At 40.2% G+C, this 15,379-nt stretch overlaps 1 non-coding gene across 1 annotated transcript; it reads right to left on the reverse strand.

The window, feature by feature from the left end:
- Positions 1 to 2,092: 2,092 nt before the first annotated feature.
- Positions 2,093 to 2,199, reverse strand: LOC136530738 (small nucleolar RNA R71). Its single transcript, XR_010777858.1, has one exon. It is a non-coding gene; the product is annotated as a small nucleolar RNA R71 (small nucleolar RNA).
- Between the last annotated feature and the right edge of the window lie 13,180 nt (positions 2,200 to 15,379).

Here is a 15,379-nt window from a genome sequence, read left to right on the forward strand (position 1 = left end):
TCCATCTACTCCAGCGTCACTAGGAGAAGGCCTTCAAGATCAGCTTCCACCATCACCTAGGCACGACTATGTCCGCTTGTCCTTGGTGTTAGAGGATGTTTTGCGAAGGTAGGGAGGAGCGCCTCCAAGGTGCAGTCCTGCTACTGATCACCATCAGTGTTTAGAGCATGCGGAATCGAAACCATGGAGAGCTTTCATTGGAGCAAGGGCCTTGGCACCGGTGGATCTTCTAGAGCTTTCACTGGAGCAAGGGCCCAACCATCATTTAGATTGCTTTCGTGAGCCAGAGCAGTTCTGGCTCATGAATGCAATCCAGATGTGGGAATAGATATCCTTATTGCTCTGCTTCTCCTCTTCCTCCCACTGCTTATAGGAGGATGTTAGAGGAAGTTTCATGAGGTTGTTCCCCATCTCCATTCTCCCATTTAGTCAGGTATGGGTTAAGGAGATTGATGCAAATGGAAGAATGTTGTTGCATGTAGATCCATCATTGATTGAACGTATTAAGGAGATAGATGCAAATGACCCTTATCCAAAGCAAAGCAAGTTATGAGGATCGTTGTAATGCCATATTTCCTAGACCCATAGATTGTAAGATTGTATGTAGGGTATAAGATATTAATGAAAGATTTATTGTTGAATGTTAGACTCAGTTCTAGTTTATTTCATACTTAATCTAACATTTTTCTAGTTATAATTGGGTAGAATGAGTGATGGTTTACAATCGGGTAGAATGAGTGATGCCCTCAACAAGGCAGCAGTCGCTGCTGTCTACGGGGATAGTGGCGTGGTGGCTCTTAGAACATCTTCATAGGACCTATTCACCACCGCCAGTAGCCTTCACTATTGCCTGCTATTGACGGTAGTTATCATTCATTGTAAACTTCAATATAACTTGAAATAATGCATGAAAATGACCACCAACATAGACTTAGGGGTTTAAACTGACAATTTCCATGAGTTTTGGTGAATCTATATTTTTAGAATGGTTATTTTAGAAACCATCAAGGGGGATCAAAACTTCAAATAAAATCACGCTTATCCATGGCGAAACCAACTCCAGAAGGTTCCAGAAGAATCCAGAAGCCATGTCACCAAAGCAGAGGATGAGAGAATGATAGGTGGGGCTACCCGGCCCCACCTGGAGGGTCGCCTAGCCTTTGGGGGTCCCACCTATTAGCCCCATCGCTATGTTGGTTCTCCACTGCCATAAGGATTGCATCTATGCTGTTTATTCAAGTCAGTTTGATCTAAGGGCTCAAATTGAATGCTCTATCCTATATAATCAGCCCATGCCCCCTCTAGAGCATGCTACCATAAGTCAAGATTAGATAAAAAATTAGGGTTTCTAGAGAGAAGAAAGTAGAGCTCCAATTCTTCAAGTTTCTAGTATAGGTTAGCTAGCAAGGTTCGAGTAGAGTGTGGGCTATTGCTCAGGATTCTAGATCTACCATCCAGAGACTGGTATAACCATTGTATCTCTTATTTTTTTGACTTTGTGCTACTTCAATATTATGTTGCTATTTATTATGTTCCTAGTGTGCTCTAGTTATATGCTTGATATAATTACGATTTATGATGAATTTATGCATATGTTCGCAAAGCTCAGTACTCGAGTGAGTTAAGTGGTCAACATTATGTAAGCTTGGTGCTTAGATATTGTTTGCCTATGGATGCATTCTACACTCTAGGTCATGTGATAGATCGCGGATGTGACACTCCCGTTGAGTCCTTTGTAGTCACTCCCCATTTGTAGAGCAAGTAGAACATGGTTGCGAAGGGAGGCAAGCTCTGTTCTTGATCTTCCTTAGTAATGTTCCTTATGCATAGATCCAAAGTTAGTTATACTATAGATGAGAGTGTATATACTTGGGTGTACAAAAGACTTAGTAAATAAGGAATGACATAGGAATCCTTAGCTCTTAATGAATCTCCTACTTAGCCATACTACATCATATTACTTCGCTTATTTCCATTCTCACTTATGGGACAAGCGAAGCAGTGGTTCTACATCAACAAAGATCACATCAACACGTAGGCAAAGTGTTCAAAGGCCTTTCTAGAAAAGTTCTTCCCTATAGGCAAGACCAATGCCTTAAGAGAAAAGATTTCAAATTTCCAACAGCAGAAGGGAGAAATCATTACAGAAGCATGGGAACATTTTCAAGAATATATTTCAGATTGTCCTCATCATGGGGTAGAAGATTGGTTGCTCATGCAAGGCTTTTACCATGGATTAACCTAGAAAGCTCGCGAACAACTAGATGCAACTGCTAGAGGATCATTTATGTCACTCACCCTTGGAAAAGCTGAAATTCTTATGGAGAAGATAGCCTCTAATCAAGGCTGGTCTCAATGCAATATTCAATCATGCAACAAGAGCGAAGAAGTACCAGAAGTGGTGTGTGCACTGTCAACCAAGATGGACATCTTGTTAGATTGGCTTGAACAGCGAGCCAATTAAAAGAAAGATCGTCAGGCCATTCAAGATGCATTCAATGCTCAAAATACATGTGGAGAATACTTAGGGGTAGAATTCCCTGAATATCAGGAGGATGCAAACATCGTCAACAATTCTGCTCCACAACAACAGAGACAAGGGTGTAATCAACAACAATGGTTGACTTACCAAGGTAAGTACCTAGGTAATTACTATAATTCTTCTAATTCTAAATATCCATCCTTGAGAGACTTGATCTTAGAACAAGTTAGGATTAATGAGAATATTTCTAAGAAGCTTGCTTTAAATGATAAGGTCCTAGACAACATAAATACTAAAATGGATAATTTTTCTACTACCATAAAAGGCCAACTTAGCTATAATAAAAAGATAGAATCATAATTAGCCCAGTTGGTTGCTGCTCTACCTTTTGCCACTAACCTAGAGATGGTAAACGCCATAACCACAAGAGATGGCAAGTCTACTTGTGATCCACCATATCCGACAAGGATAGGTAAGACACTAGTGGTACTATAGGAGAGGAGAAGACAACCGATGAAGTTGAAGAAGTTGGGCTAGAAGAGCAAGAGTTACACCAAGATTTTCATGACACGACCTTCCTTCAGTTTCCACGCAAAAATCGGAAAGCCAAAATGGATGAGCAGTTTGGTAAGTTTATAGAGGTAATTCAAAAGTTATTATATATCAATATTCCGTTGCTAGATGCCATACAGGTACCTACCTACGTGAAGTATCTTAGAGACATCCTCAAGAACAAAAGACCACTGCCTTGCACTAAGGTAATCAAGTTAACGGAGGAGTGTAGTGTGGCCATCGTAAACACTTCACTTGTCAAGAAGAAGGATCTAGGATGTCCCACTATCGATTGTTCGATCTAGAGCCAGAACTTCGAGAATGCATTATGCGATCTTGTAGCAAGTGTCTGTGTCATGCCCAAAAAGGTCTTCGACAAGATCAATTATTCAACCCTCACACCAACATCAATGTGCTTACATCTAGCCAACCAATCGGTCTGCTACCCTATAGGAATCGCTGAAAACATTCCGGTAAAATACAAAACTTTTTCGTTCCCATAGATTTTGTAGTACTTGACATGTAGGAAGACATGAAAACACCCCTCATTCTTGGGAGACCCTTCCTGAGCACTACAAATGCTCACATTGATGTCGGAGTTGGAGAGATTAAATTCCATATCAATAGAAAGGAAGAGTGGTTCACTTTCAAGCCAAGACCGGAACAATGCTACAATTTGGAATGGCATGAGAAACGAGTATCAAGGTCTCCATCTCTAGGACCTACTGATGCACCCAAAGAATAAACCCGAACGGAGAAGTCCGGTTCGGTGGACTTGAAATTCTGAACCTTCACCGGGATGTAACTTGGTAGTTATCCATATTTAATTTTTCATACTACATTAATCATTTTATCTTAGCATATTTACTTTTCAACACCTACATAAAAAAAAATTCATCATGGCATTATAAAAACTTAAGCCCCATGTAAATAATTTTTACAGAGTAAAAACCCATATGAAATATTTACCGTGAAGGCATAAAAATTTAAAAAATACCATCTTCATCTTGTTATATTTCATAGTATCATAAATTTTTTTCATTGCATATATATATGTATGTATATGGTAAAAATATAGGCACATGGGACCCACTCAACCACCACCTATCACTTCCATCACCTCCATAACCACCACTATCACCTCTTTCCACTCTCCACCACTACTGATCGTATCTCTGCACATATCCACTGAAAAGAGCACTCACCTTGCTTAACCATGAAGTAAAGAAGTATTAGGAAATTGGAGAGGCCATTTGGTCAAGGTGTGGGGCTGGCTAGCCCCACCACTAGGCTGACTGGCCTATTGCTGCTCCACCTATAAATCCCACTCCTCCTGCTTGCTCTCGGCTTCCAACACAACACAATTTCTTTTAGAAGAAGTAGTGTTGGAGTAAGAAAGAGTGAGAGGAAGTTTGGGTGTGAAAGTAGTGCTAAAATCTTGAGAAAGACAGAGAGGTGCTGCTGAAATTTGAAATAAAAATAGAGTTTAAGTGTGGTAGTGCTGTCCAAATCAAGAGAAGGAATTAAAAAGAATTAAGATGGAAGTCATTCCAAAATCTTGATTAGAATATTTATTAGGCAATTTTGGACGACTAACCCTCAGACTATTAACTCTAGATGGCTAACCACTAACATTTTCATCTCCTAATCCCATTCCATGAGTTGTTTTGTTTTTCTCTATTTTGTAGGAAAATAAGCAAGATCGTCGGCAAACTCAAGCGGGCGATGTCGTTCCGTTCAATGAGGAATTCTTCGTCCCAAGCAAGCACCGACATGGAGGTCGATCTGCCATGTCCTGCTGTTGGAGCATCATCCCAATCAGCCCCCATGGAGAGGAACGTTCTTCTACAAGAGAAGCAGCTCAAGCTTCGAGGAGATAGGAAGAAGAACATCTACAAAAAGTTGAAGACCCAAGACTTTGTCCTCACTCCTGCCTATGATCCAACCCTACTTGAAGCCACAGGTATGCTAGCTGAATTCAAACTTATTTTTAGGACCATAGGATGGGAGGATGCTTGGGGAATTGATGAGCCAGGGTGTAAGCTTTTGACTATTGAATTCTTGTGCACTTTGCAACCTACCGATTTGGAAGTTTCATTTAGACTTTTCGGGAAAGAATTTTCTATTCCCTAGAAAAATTTTAGTGAACTTCTTAGATTTCACTCTCAGTGCATAATTGATGTAGACTTTGCCATACAAGACTTTGATAGGAATAAGTTTTGGAGGGAGATTTCAAAAGAAATTGTTTGCTACCACCCTCGTACCAATGAAATTCACCATCCTACTTTGCGATTCATGCACAAATGGTTGGGTTTTTCATTATTTCCTAGAAGTGATTTGCACACAGTTAGGAATCATGAACTAAAACTGCTTTATGCCATGATCGAAAGGAAAAAGGTCTCACCCATAAAATTCATGATGAATCATTGGATAGAAATTCCTGGTCTTAAGGGAGATGTTGGGTGCACTTCTTTGGTCACCCATATAGCTAAAAATTTGGGCCTGCTAGAAGATGCTTCTGTTACTTACATTGACATTCCCTGTTGGCATATTGATTATGACTATTTTAATCATGCACATATATTAAAAAAGGGAAGAGACTGGAAACTTGTCATGATGTATGTAGATTATACAACTGTTACCAAACCAGAACCTCAGTTTGTATGCATTGGATTCGCTTGTCTTTGATTTGTAGAGGAAGGAGGAAGCACCTCACAGGAGTGCCTCTGTGAGGATCACTCGCAACCCATAGCCTCGGTACCGTGGAGATGACCCCATTCTAGAAGGCCCTACCTTCACTAGCCACATAGGATATGATCAAGCAGGACCTTCCTAGGTGCACCATCCTATGCATGCAGGTTAGGACTAGCCAGGATCTTCCCGTATGCACCAACCTGAACATGCTGGGTGGGAGCAGCCTTCTTTGCATCATTCAGAGAGTTCTTTGATTCCTTTCATGGAGGAGGAAGTTTGGAACACCATTAAAAATTTGCTGTCTGATAAGGCCCTAGGCTCGGATGGATTCACAGGGAGATTCTACAAAACCTGCTAGCCAATCATTAAGGAAGATATAATGGCAATCCTGCATTCTATATGGGGAAAAACTTTATAAACTTGTGCATGCTAAACTCTACTTATATTTCTTTGATTCCAAAAAGAGCAGAGGCTGATTAGATAAAGGATTTTAGGCCCATTAGCCTTGTGCACAACTTTGCCAAAGTTGTGACCAAAATCTTGGCCAATAGATTGGCTGGCTAGTTGGATGCAATGGTCTCCCCCAACCAGAGTGCCTTCATCAAGAGAAGGTTTATCTAGGATAATTTCATGTTGGTGCAACAGACAGTAAGATTCTTGCATTCTCAAAAACAGTCTACCATTCTCCTCAAGTTGGATATCACAAAGGCATTTGATTCCATCTCTTGGCCATTCCTAATGGAGGTGCTTGGCCAACTAGGGTTTGGCTCAAGATGGAGGGATCTTTTATGTGGGATGTTGACTTCATCATCCACTCAAGTCCTCCTTAATGGAACCCCTAGAAAGGTTATACATCATAGGAGAGGACTTCGGCAGGGAGATCCCCTATCTCCAATGCTCTTTATACTTGTCATGGATGTCTTGTACTAGATGATTACTAGAGCATTAGAGGTTGAATTATTTCAGACATTATCTCGAAGACCTCTCCACCATAGAATATCACTATATGCTGATGATGTAGCACTCTTTCTTAGGCTGGCAGCAGTAGATATTTCATTATCTTTGAGAATCTTTGACTTATTTGGAGATGCTTCAGGTCTTAAGACCAAAGTGCAGAAAAGCAATGTTCTGCCAATTCACTGCTCTAAAGAGAATATGAGCCTGATACAGAACCTGCTACCATGTGAAGTGCTAGAGTTCCCATGCAGGTACCTTGGGTTGCCTCTCTCAACAAGGAAGTTAATTAGGGGTCAATTCCAGCCCATCATTGATAGAATTGCAGATCAACTACCTGGTTGGAAAGCTGACTTGATGACTCAGGCTAGAAGGGTTGTGATGGTCCAACATGTCCTCACTACTATGATGGTTTACTTAGCCATGGCAATTGACCTGCCCCCATGGGCAATTAAAGCTATTGACAAGATTAGAAGAGCCTTTATATGGCGCGGTCGTAAAGAAGCAAATAGTGGGCACTGTCTTATTGCTTGGCCTAAGGTGTGCCATTCAAAGGAGCTTGGAGGATTGGGAATCTCTGATCTAAAAGCACTTGGAGTTGCACTATGAGTAAGATGGCCTTGGCTTAGGAAAACTAAACCTCACAAACCTTGGGCCAGTTTGCCTCTCCAAACTAGCAAAGAAGTTAAATGTCTCGTGATGATGGCTGTGGTCACTAAGGTAGGAGATGGGGCCAATACCTTATTCTGGAAGGATAACTGGCTGGATGGTAAAAGCATCCAAAGCCTTGCCCCTAGTTTATCTGCCTCTATGTCAAGGAGAAGAGCAAATAGAAGATCTATTAAAGATGCCCTGGACAATAATCTTTGGTTGGAGGATATTTAGGGAGAAATAACCATTAACGTGCTATGGGAATATCTAGAGTTGTGGGATATTATTAATGTGATGGAACTTCAACAAGGAATCCCTAATAAACACATCTAGAAACTATCCTCATCAGGACATTACACAGCGTAATTGGCCTATGAGGCTTAATTTTAGGGGGCTATCCATTTTGAGCTATATGCACACATTTTGAAAACTTGGGCACCTCCCAAATGTAGATTCTTTATGTGGCTAGTTGCCACAATCGATGTTGGACTATAGATAGGTTGGCTCAGAGAGGTCTCCCACATCCTGCTAGATGCCTGCTTTGCGACCAAGAAGAAGAGAACATTCATCACCTCCTCATTGGGTGTGTCTTCACTAGGCAGTTCTGGTACTCCATCTTGCATTATGCAGGCCTCTCAGTCCTCGCCCCACAGCCATCTGATACAACCCTGAATGACTGGTGGAGGAAAGTGGAGAATTGTGTGGACAGTGAGGTGCGCAAAGGACTGAACTCGATTATCATCCTAGGAGTCTGGACTATCTAGAGACACCGAAATGATTGTGTGTTTAATGGAGCTTCACCCAGGTTGGGTACAACCCTAGTTTTGGCCAAGGAGGAGGCCCTTTTGTGGAGCTTAGCACGAGCCAAGGGTCTCCCCCTGCTAGATATCAGAGGGGTGGGTTAGGCTTAGTTTTTAGACTCCTATAATGGTCGCCTTTCTATCTATAAAGGGTGATTAGATTCTAGAGGATCTAGTGTGTGTGTGAGAGTCTATGTATGACTCTTTCTTCTACTATTAATACAATGATACACAGCTCTCCAGCGTGTTCAAGAAAAAAACCACAACAATAACCAGCTTGGGGGAGAAGCCCCCATTACTTCATGTAAGTTTTCTTTCTGGTATTTTATTATTTTCTTTAGTTTATTTAATTTTTGAATTTCTATTAAAAAGAATGCATAACTAAGAAAACAAAATAAAATTTTTCCTTTGTCTTATATATATATATATATATTACTGTAGTTTGCTCTAAAAAATGAAAATCAAACAAAAAGAGTGTGTATAGTTTGCTTTAAGTTTAAGCTGGGCTTTAGTTTCTTGTCTTGTTTTTATGAGCTAAATAAGAAGAACTTGAAGATGATCTCCTGAGTTTTGGATAGAACATATTTGACATGAGAATTTGATCTAAACTTGAAACTCGTGGGTAGCAATGCTTGATCTAAGTCTAGGTAATTGATAGATATGATGTGAGAAGGTCTGTGCTGCTATTTATCTTGTTCCAAGTGATACTAAGTGTGAATTCCTTCTAGAGCCAAACATGTTTATATTTAGGCTAGGAAAACTTCCACTCATATGCTACTTGTTTTACATTGAGTGTAGTCAAGCTTTGTTGACCCTTATGAGAGGTTTGTCATGCTCTTAAAATCAAGATCACATACACACCACCCACATATGCACTACTCCTACACTGGGAGTAGGCGCAAAAACATGCTTTCCATCTAGGTGCACCCAAAAATGTTTTACTCCTACACTGGGAGAAAACACCAAAAATATGCTTCATAGGTTTCCATCAAATAGATGCTCCAAGTTCTTGTTACTATCTCTCCAACAGTTGCTATGTAGAAAAGAGGGATGGTGTTTACACCAAAATCTGCGAAGAAGAAAGTGGGAACTCGAAGCTTCTAAAATTGTATCATCAAGGAATCAATTAGATGTGAATCGATATCGGCTAGTTTTGATGCAGTGTCGAAATCAGCTATTTTATAGATGATGTCAGTAGACAACGTCAATGGACTATGTACGGATGGCGTCGGGAAAAAATATGTTGGATTCTACAAAAAGAAAAAGATTAAAGTCCAAGTTATTTTAAGTTAGGAATGTTTTCTTTTGTTCTAAGAATTGTAATGAGTCGTAGTCGAGTAGGATTCATGTTTAGGTTCCGGGTATAAATATTGGACTCCAGTTATTGTAAAGACACGAACAACCAATCAATACAATTACTTTTTTTGACTTCACACAAACCCTTAGGAGTAGGAGTACTATAGATCTCGATGAGTTCTTCAACAAGCATGGATGCATCGACTGATCGACCTCTGGCTTATCTATGAGTAACATCATGACTTATATTATGCTTGTAAAGCTACATCAGCCGATTGATCTTTTACGAGTATAATATAAGTTAGTTATCAATCTGTATGATTATTTGTAATGCTGCATCTGCTGATTGATCTCTTACGGATCATAATATAGATCAAAGTTATCGATCTTGTGTTAAATAACTTGTTTAATACAATATCACCAGTTATCGAATCTTCTAAGATTAGTAAGATTCTCCTGGCTGTTCTTGGTTGATTCACCAGTTATCGATCTTATTGTAATTAATGTTCCATTAATCATAACAAATCATCTGATTGAGATAGAGATAGATCGGCATCATATCATCATAATTGGTCGTCTTCTAGTCTGGTCACACTTTGAATCTCATAATTGATGGCTTAATTATGCTAGATTGGCTATTTTACCCCTATTCCAATCAAGCATAGTATGCATTCAAAGACATGTTTTCGATCTTGGATGAACTCACTAGTTAATGAGATCTAATCTAATGACACTACCATAGCTACATTGATCTGGTTGAACCTCACTAGTAAGACTTTATATTAGAGATTATCAATTAGTGGTTTTGTTCATGATCAAGATATGTACTCTATTTGTTTGCTATGCATGCATCGACTATTTTAGCCAATTCGCCTATACCTTCACACATATAGCATGTTTTTTTCATGAACCTATCAATATATAGATGGTTTTATGGATTCTTTGGCTTTAGTTTGTTATCATTATCATAGCTATATTGATCCGATCGAACCTCACTGTTGATGGTAACATATTAGATTCAGAGCATTTGTAGATTCATTTGTACTAGACAATCGATTTATTTGCATGTTATATCTTTCCTTGTTAAACTTATCGGCTCAATGCTTTACACTAGTTATATCCATCTAGCCGATGATGTTACTTATATCTGGGTGCATTGTACTTGTTATCATAAATCAATCATGACCCATGAACATCACAGTCCTTAACAGTCGATTTCTCCTTGTATCGACTATTTAGTCGATTCTCCTGTTTGGCTGCTTTCGAAGCAGCACACTTGGAACTGTCTAGGTAAAACTAGTATGTTCCACCCTAAGGTACTGATAAAACTTCCTCACCTTGTCAATTGTAGGTCAAATTGACTGGCATGCCTTTCAAGATTTTTAGGATCGACTGGTCCTGTTGTCAAGCCAAGCAAGATCTATGGGTTGACCTTGCTTAGATCATTCTGGCTTGCTGTGTGTCAGGTGCATCGCCATATTTTTGCATCAACACACATTTTGGCATGCTCGGTGGGACCACAATCGTCATGGCAGCTCACAACAATAGGGGCATTCTTATAGTACCTTATGAAGACTTACCTGATGAGGATAAAGATATCATTGGTAAAGCTATAGAAGAGTTTTAGAATAAGTGTTTGTTGTCCTACACCAAGACACGTGACAATAAAGTTGTTCAAAAATATCCACTACCAAGAGATTTGATACATGGGCAGTCAGATACAGATGAAGCCGATGATAGACATTTTGTAACACCTCGGGTGTTAGCCTTGCATAACATGAGCATGATCATCAAGCATTCATAAACAAGCATTTACAATTGAAACATTGGATTGAAACATCTGAAACATTTGCTTGTTATCGCATGTTTCTTTGAACATATGCAACTTTTCTCAGTATTTCATGTCTCCATGTGTATATGCATATGATCATGAGTGTATACATGTAGATGGTTGATATGAGTCACAAAAATATTTTGACAATACTTAGGTTAGCAAATGGAACATGGTTCATGAATGTCACTTCCCATGGTCAAGCCCTTAAGTCATGTTTCTTGTGATTACACTAAATAGCTCTATGAGTGACTAATACATGAAATGATTGTATGACCTTGCAATTAGCCTAAACATGTTTAGAGTATCATTATGAACAACTTTGATATTCATGGTTAGGGGTAATTAGGTCATTAAGCCCTGATTTGAAGTGTATCATCATTTAAATGTGACATATTTGACCAAATTTGAACTAGGTGTTAGAGACCTTGCATGGAGGAGATCACTAAAGTAAAGTTGTAGTATTTGCTATAAGGAACAACTTTTATTTTTGGGTCATTAACTGATTCAGCTCCTAACATGTGTGAAATTGGATCACAAAAATCAGTAAAATCAACATTTCAACACTTATGAAATTTTCCTAAGTCATATTGACTGACAGCCTGACAGGCTGATCTTTGGGACGATATTACTCGATATTGGTTGAGAACTAGAACTTGATCCTTAAACAAGAATTGTAGCTGGTACATAGGTTTACCATTTCGGTTTAGAGTGTTTGCACGTTGGATCCACGGATTAGCAAATGCATCGTCATGAAAACTCGCTGTCAGGCTCGTATCGGGCTTAACTGATGAACTGCATCGCTGTCTTCGGTGGCCGACCGGATCAGAGTCCGCGCGCCGTGTGGTGGCCAGTGGACGCCGTGCGTCATCGGAGCCCTGCTGCGTGTGGCCAAGGTAGGGCAGCGCGCGCGTTATCACCCTAGCTACCGCCCGCACTTAGCCACGCCTCCATTTTCGCATTTCGCCTGCTCCTTCGTCGCTCACAGCGCCCGCAGCAGCAGCGCCGCTCGACGCCATCGCCGTTGCCAGTCACCGGCTGGCCTAGCCACTTCTCCATCACCACCGCAGCCCTCCACCGCCACCCCAACAGCTCACCGCACCCACCCATGACCGCAGCCGGTGCTTAGTAAGCTTCAGCCCCGCACACAGCCTCGCCAGAGCTCCACCGCCAACCCCGTCGTCGTGGTCATGCCACCACCGTCCACATCTCGCCACGCTAGTTGATGCGCTAGGTTTCCCGTAGCCTGTAGATGCTTGTACATGTGTTTGATTGAGTCACCGTGGCTTCCACCGGCGTCTCACCATCGTTTCGCACCTCCGCCCTGCCATGGCCGCTGCCGCCGTTGCTAGCACCGACAAGAGGTCCCACCAAGTAGTGCAATAGGTGCGCTAGGTCGAGTAGATCACCGTGTGAAGATGTCACCGCCGGCAAGTTCGCCGTCGGCGAGCTATGGACGCGCCAGTAGAGTAGCGCCTCCTGCTCTGTTTTTGTCTCGATGACATGTGGGGTCCTCTGTCAGTGGGTCCCACCGGTCAGCGACTCTGTATTTGAAAGCTAGTTCATTTTGAATTCTGATTTCATGTGTTTTGTGATTTTTATATCTCCAGTTTGGTAGCTTCAAAAATTGTGAAATAAATTTGGTTATGTTCCTTAGGAAGTGTAGTATTTAGGAAAAATATAATCTTGACACTCATAGTAGAATTTTTGGAAGATTTAAATGGAGATTTGAAATGTGTTTTTGAATGCATGCAAACTTGTTTATTTTATATCTAGAGTTCCTGTGCTCCAAAAATTTTGAAATTTTTGTGGTAAGCTATTCTTAACATATATGAGCTCTGGTAAAAATTTGAGGAACAGTGCATGTGTAGATTTGTAGTTATAGATTTTTCTTTTATAAATAGTGAATCCTGGTATGAATTTTTATAAATTATGTATGAATCCAAAATTCATGAAATTTGTTGGGGGTAATCCTAGTACCCTAAGGATGCTAAGAAAAATAGGAAATCTGTTGCTTGACACTTTTCACTAGGGTTTTCTATTTATGTTATTTTAAGCCTTTATGCATTGTCTTTTTTGTATAGAATGTTTTACGATATCAAATGGCATGAAACTTTTACAGTAGTCCTTTGATAGCATTAGTAAGGCACTGTAAATTTTTAAGAATTTATGATGCACATTTGATATATGTTTATTATTTAACCTAAATATCTAAATAAAATAATAAAGGCATTTAAATAAATAGTTTGGGCTTCACCATTATATTGTCTTGAATGTATTTGGTATGCTTAAACTGTTGGTAAGCTTTATGTTGTCAAACTTTGAGTGATTACATGAAGTAGAAGTGTTGTTGCTTTAAAATGCAAATTTAAAAGGATTCCAGACAGGTTCTGTAGTTTGATAAGTTGCATGATAAGAATGATGTTTGCTGTAAAAATAGTTAACAACAAAGTTGTAGATAAATTGATAAGCTTTCCAGAAAGTCTAGGATCACTGCATTTGGATTAGTAGAACTCCAGTTATGAGTGAAACAAGTAGCTGCTGTTTTGCGATATAGTAGATGCATTGTGGAAGTAGTTAATTAAATAATCGAGAAGAGATATGCACCTACTCAATAAACATGATGCACTTGTTAACACCATGCTGTTACGAATACTTATATGAATGCATTCATCATGTGTCATCATGCTATACTTGTACACATGTATGCATTCGCAATACCTTATGCCATATTCATGCATCTAGGATCGGAGGAAGAAATAACGTTGCTGGAATTCGACGAAGCAGAGGAAGGGGACCAGTAGGAGAATCCTCAAGTCGTAGCTCCCGAAGGCGTGGAGCAGAATCCTAAAGAGCTTCCGGAGTGTCCTGACCACCGCCCCACTTCCTTTCTGCGAGGCAAGCCCCGGAGCATTCTAAGTCTCCCAGTATTTTACAAATGATTACTTAAGTATTTATAATTGATGCATTAGGTTATAAGAGTTGAATGGAACCACTTGATGCATATAAATTCCTTGTCCAGATATTACACCTTTAACCAGTATAGGTCTAGGATCGAATATATGCTTAGCCATGCTTAGACCAGTAGAAGTCAGGTGATGTCCTATCACCTGCGAGATATAGGTGGATACCGGAGCACGGTTGACTATATTTGCTATCGTGGAACAGAACCATGGGGTAAAAGAAAATTGAGACCAGGCAGGATGTCGATAGAGAAGCAATGAGACATGGAGGTCTTGGGTGTGGATCTATCCCCGTCTGTGTCGATTAAGGACCATACCGTTGTTGGCGCTTCTGACAAGATTGAACGCATGCCTCTCACTTAGCTGGCCGGATAACTCGTTTCGACCAAGAAGCCGAGTAATTCAACTCAGGCCGGGACCCGTTCTGTTGTGCGCTCCTTCTAGGGGATGATCAGACTGAGCCCAAGGGCAGGCTAGGCCTAAATATCCTAGCATCTGGTGTCCCAGATTGTGCGGCACGGTACGGACCCACGAAATGTGGACCTGAGTTGTACCAAAGGTGACCTAAGGTTGCCTTCACACGGTATACCTAGGTTTGTGTTAGGAATAAATTCCCAACTAGTTGAAATTGATTTGAATCGCCGTCTCTCCCAGATAGTGAGAAACTTGGCTAGTCCCAATATCGTAGTAACTGTGTTATGGAACATGATGGTTCGAATGAATATGGAAGTACAATACCTGCTATGGTTACTATTGTATGCTTTTAAATGATATACCACATGTTTGGCACAGGATAGTTGCTAATCTAGAAATGGATAGTTATAATTAACTTGTTAAAGGAATTCGAATTGTACGACTAAGTTAATTGTCTTTATGCAAAATATTGTCAAGCTATCTACACTTATACAGCCTTGCATAATCCTTAGAGTCATTTATTTCTGGTTTATGATGGGTAAGTCTAGCTGAGTACCTTCTCATACTTAGGGTTTTATTTTCCCATTGTTGCAGATGGTACTGTGTATCATGGTTATTGCAAGAGTTGCTTCTATCCTACCATGGATGAGCAGTAAGCCTTGGGCAGGCTTCTTTATTAATCCCTATCTTTGCTTTTGTGGACCATGATCCTACTTGGCCCTGTATCAAACTATGTTGGAGA

Source organism: Miscanthus floridulus, unplaced genomic scaffold (assembly GCF_019320115.1).
Source record: "Miscanthus floridulus cultivar M001 unplaced genomic scaffold, ASM1932011v1 fs_187_4_5, whole genome shotgun sequence".
NCBI classification, from domain to species: domain Eukaryota; kingdom Viridiplantae; phylum Streptophyta; class Magnoliopsida; order Poales; family Poaceae; genus Miscanthus; species Miscanthus floridulus.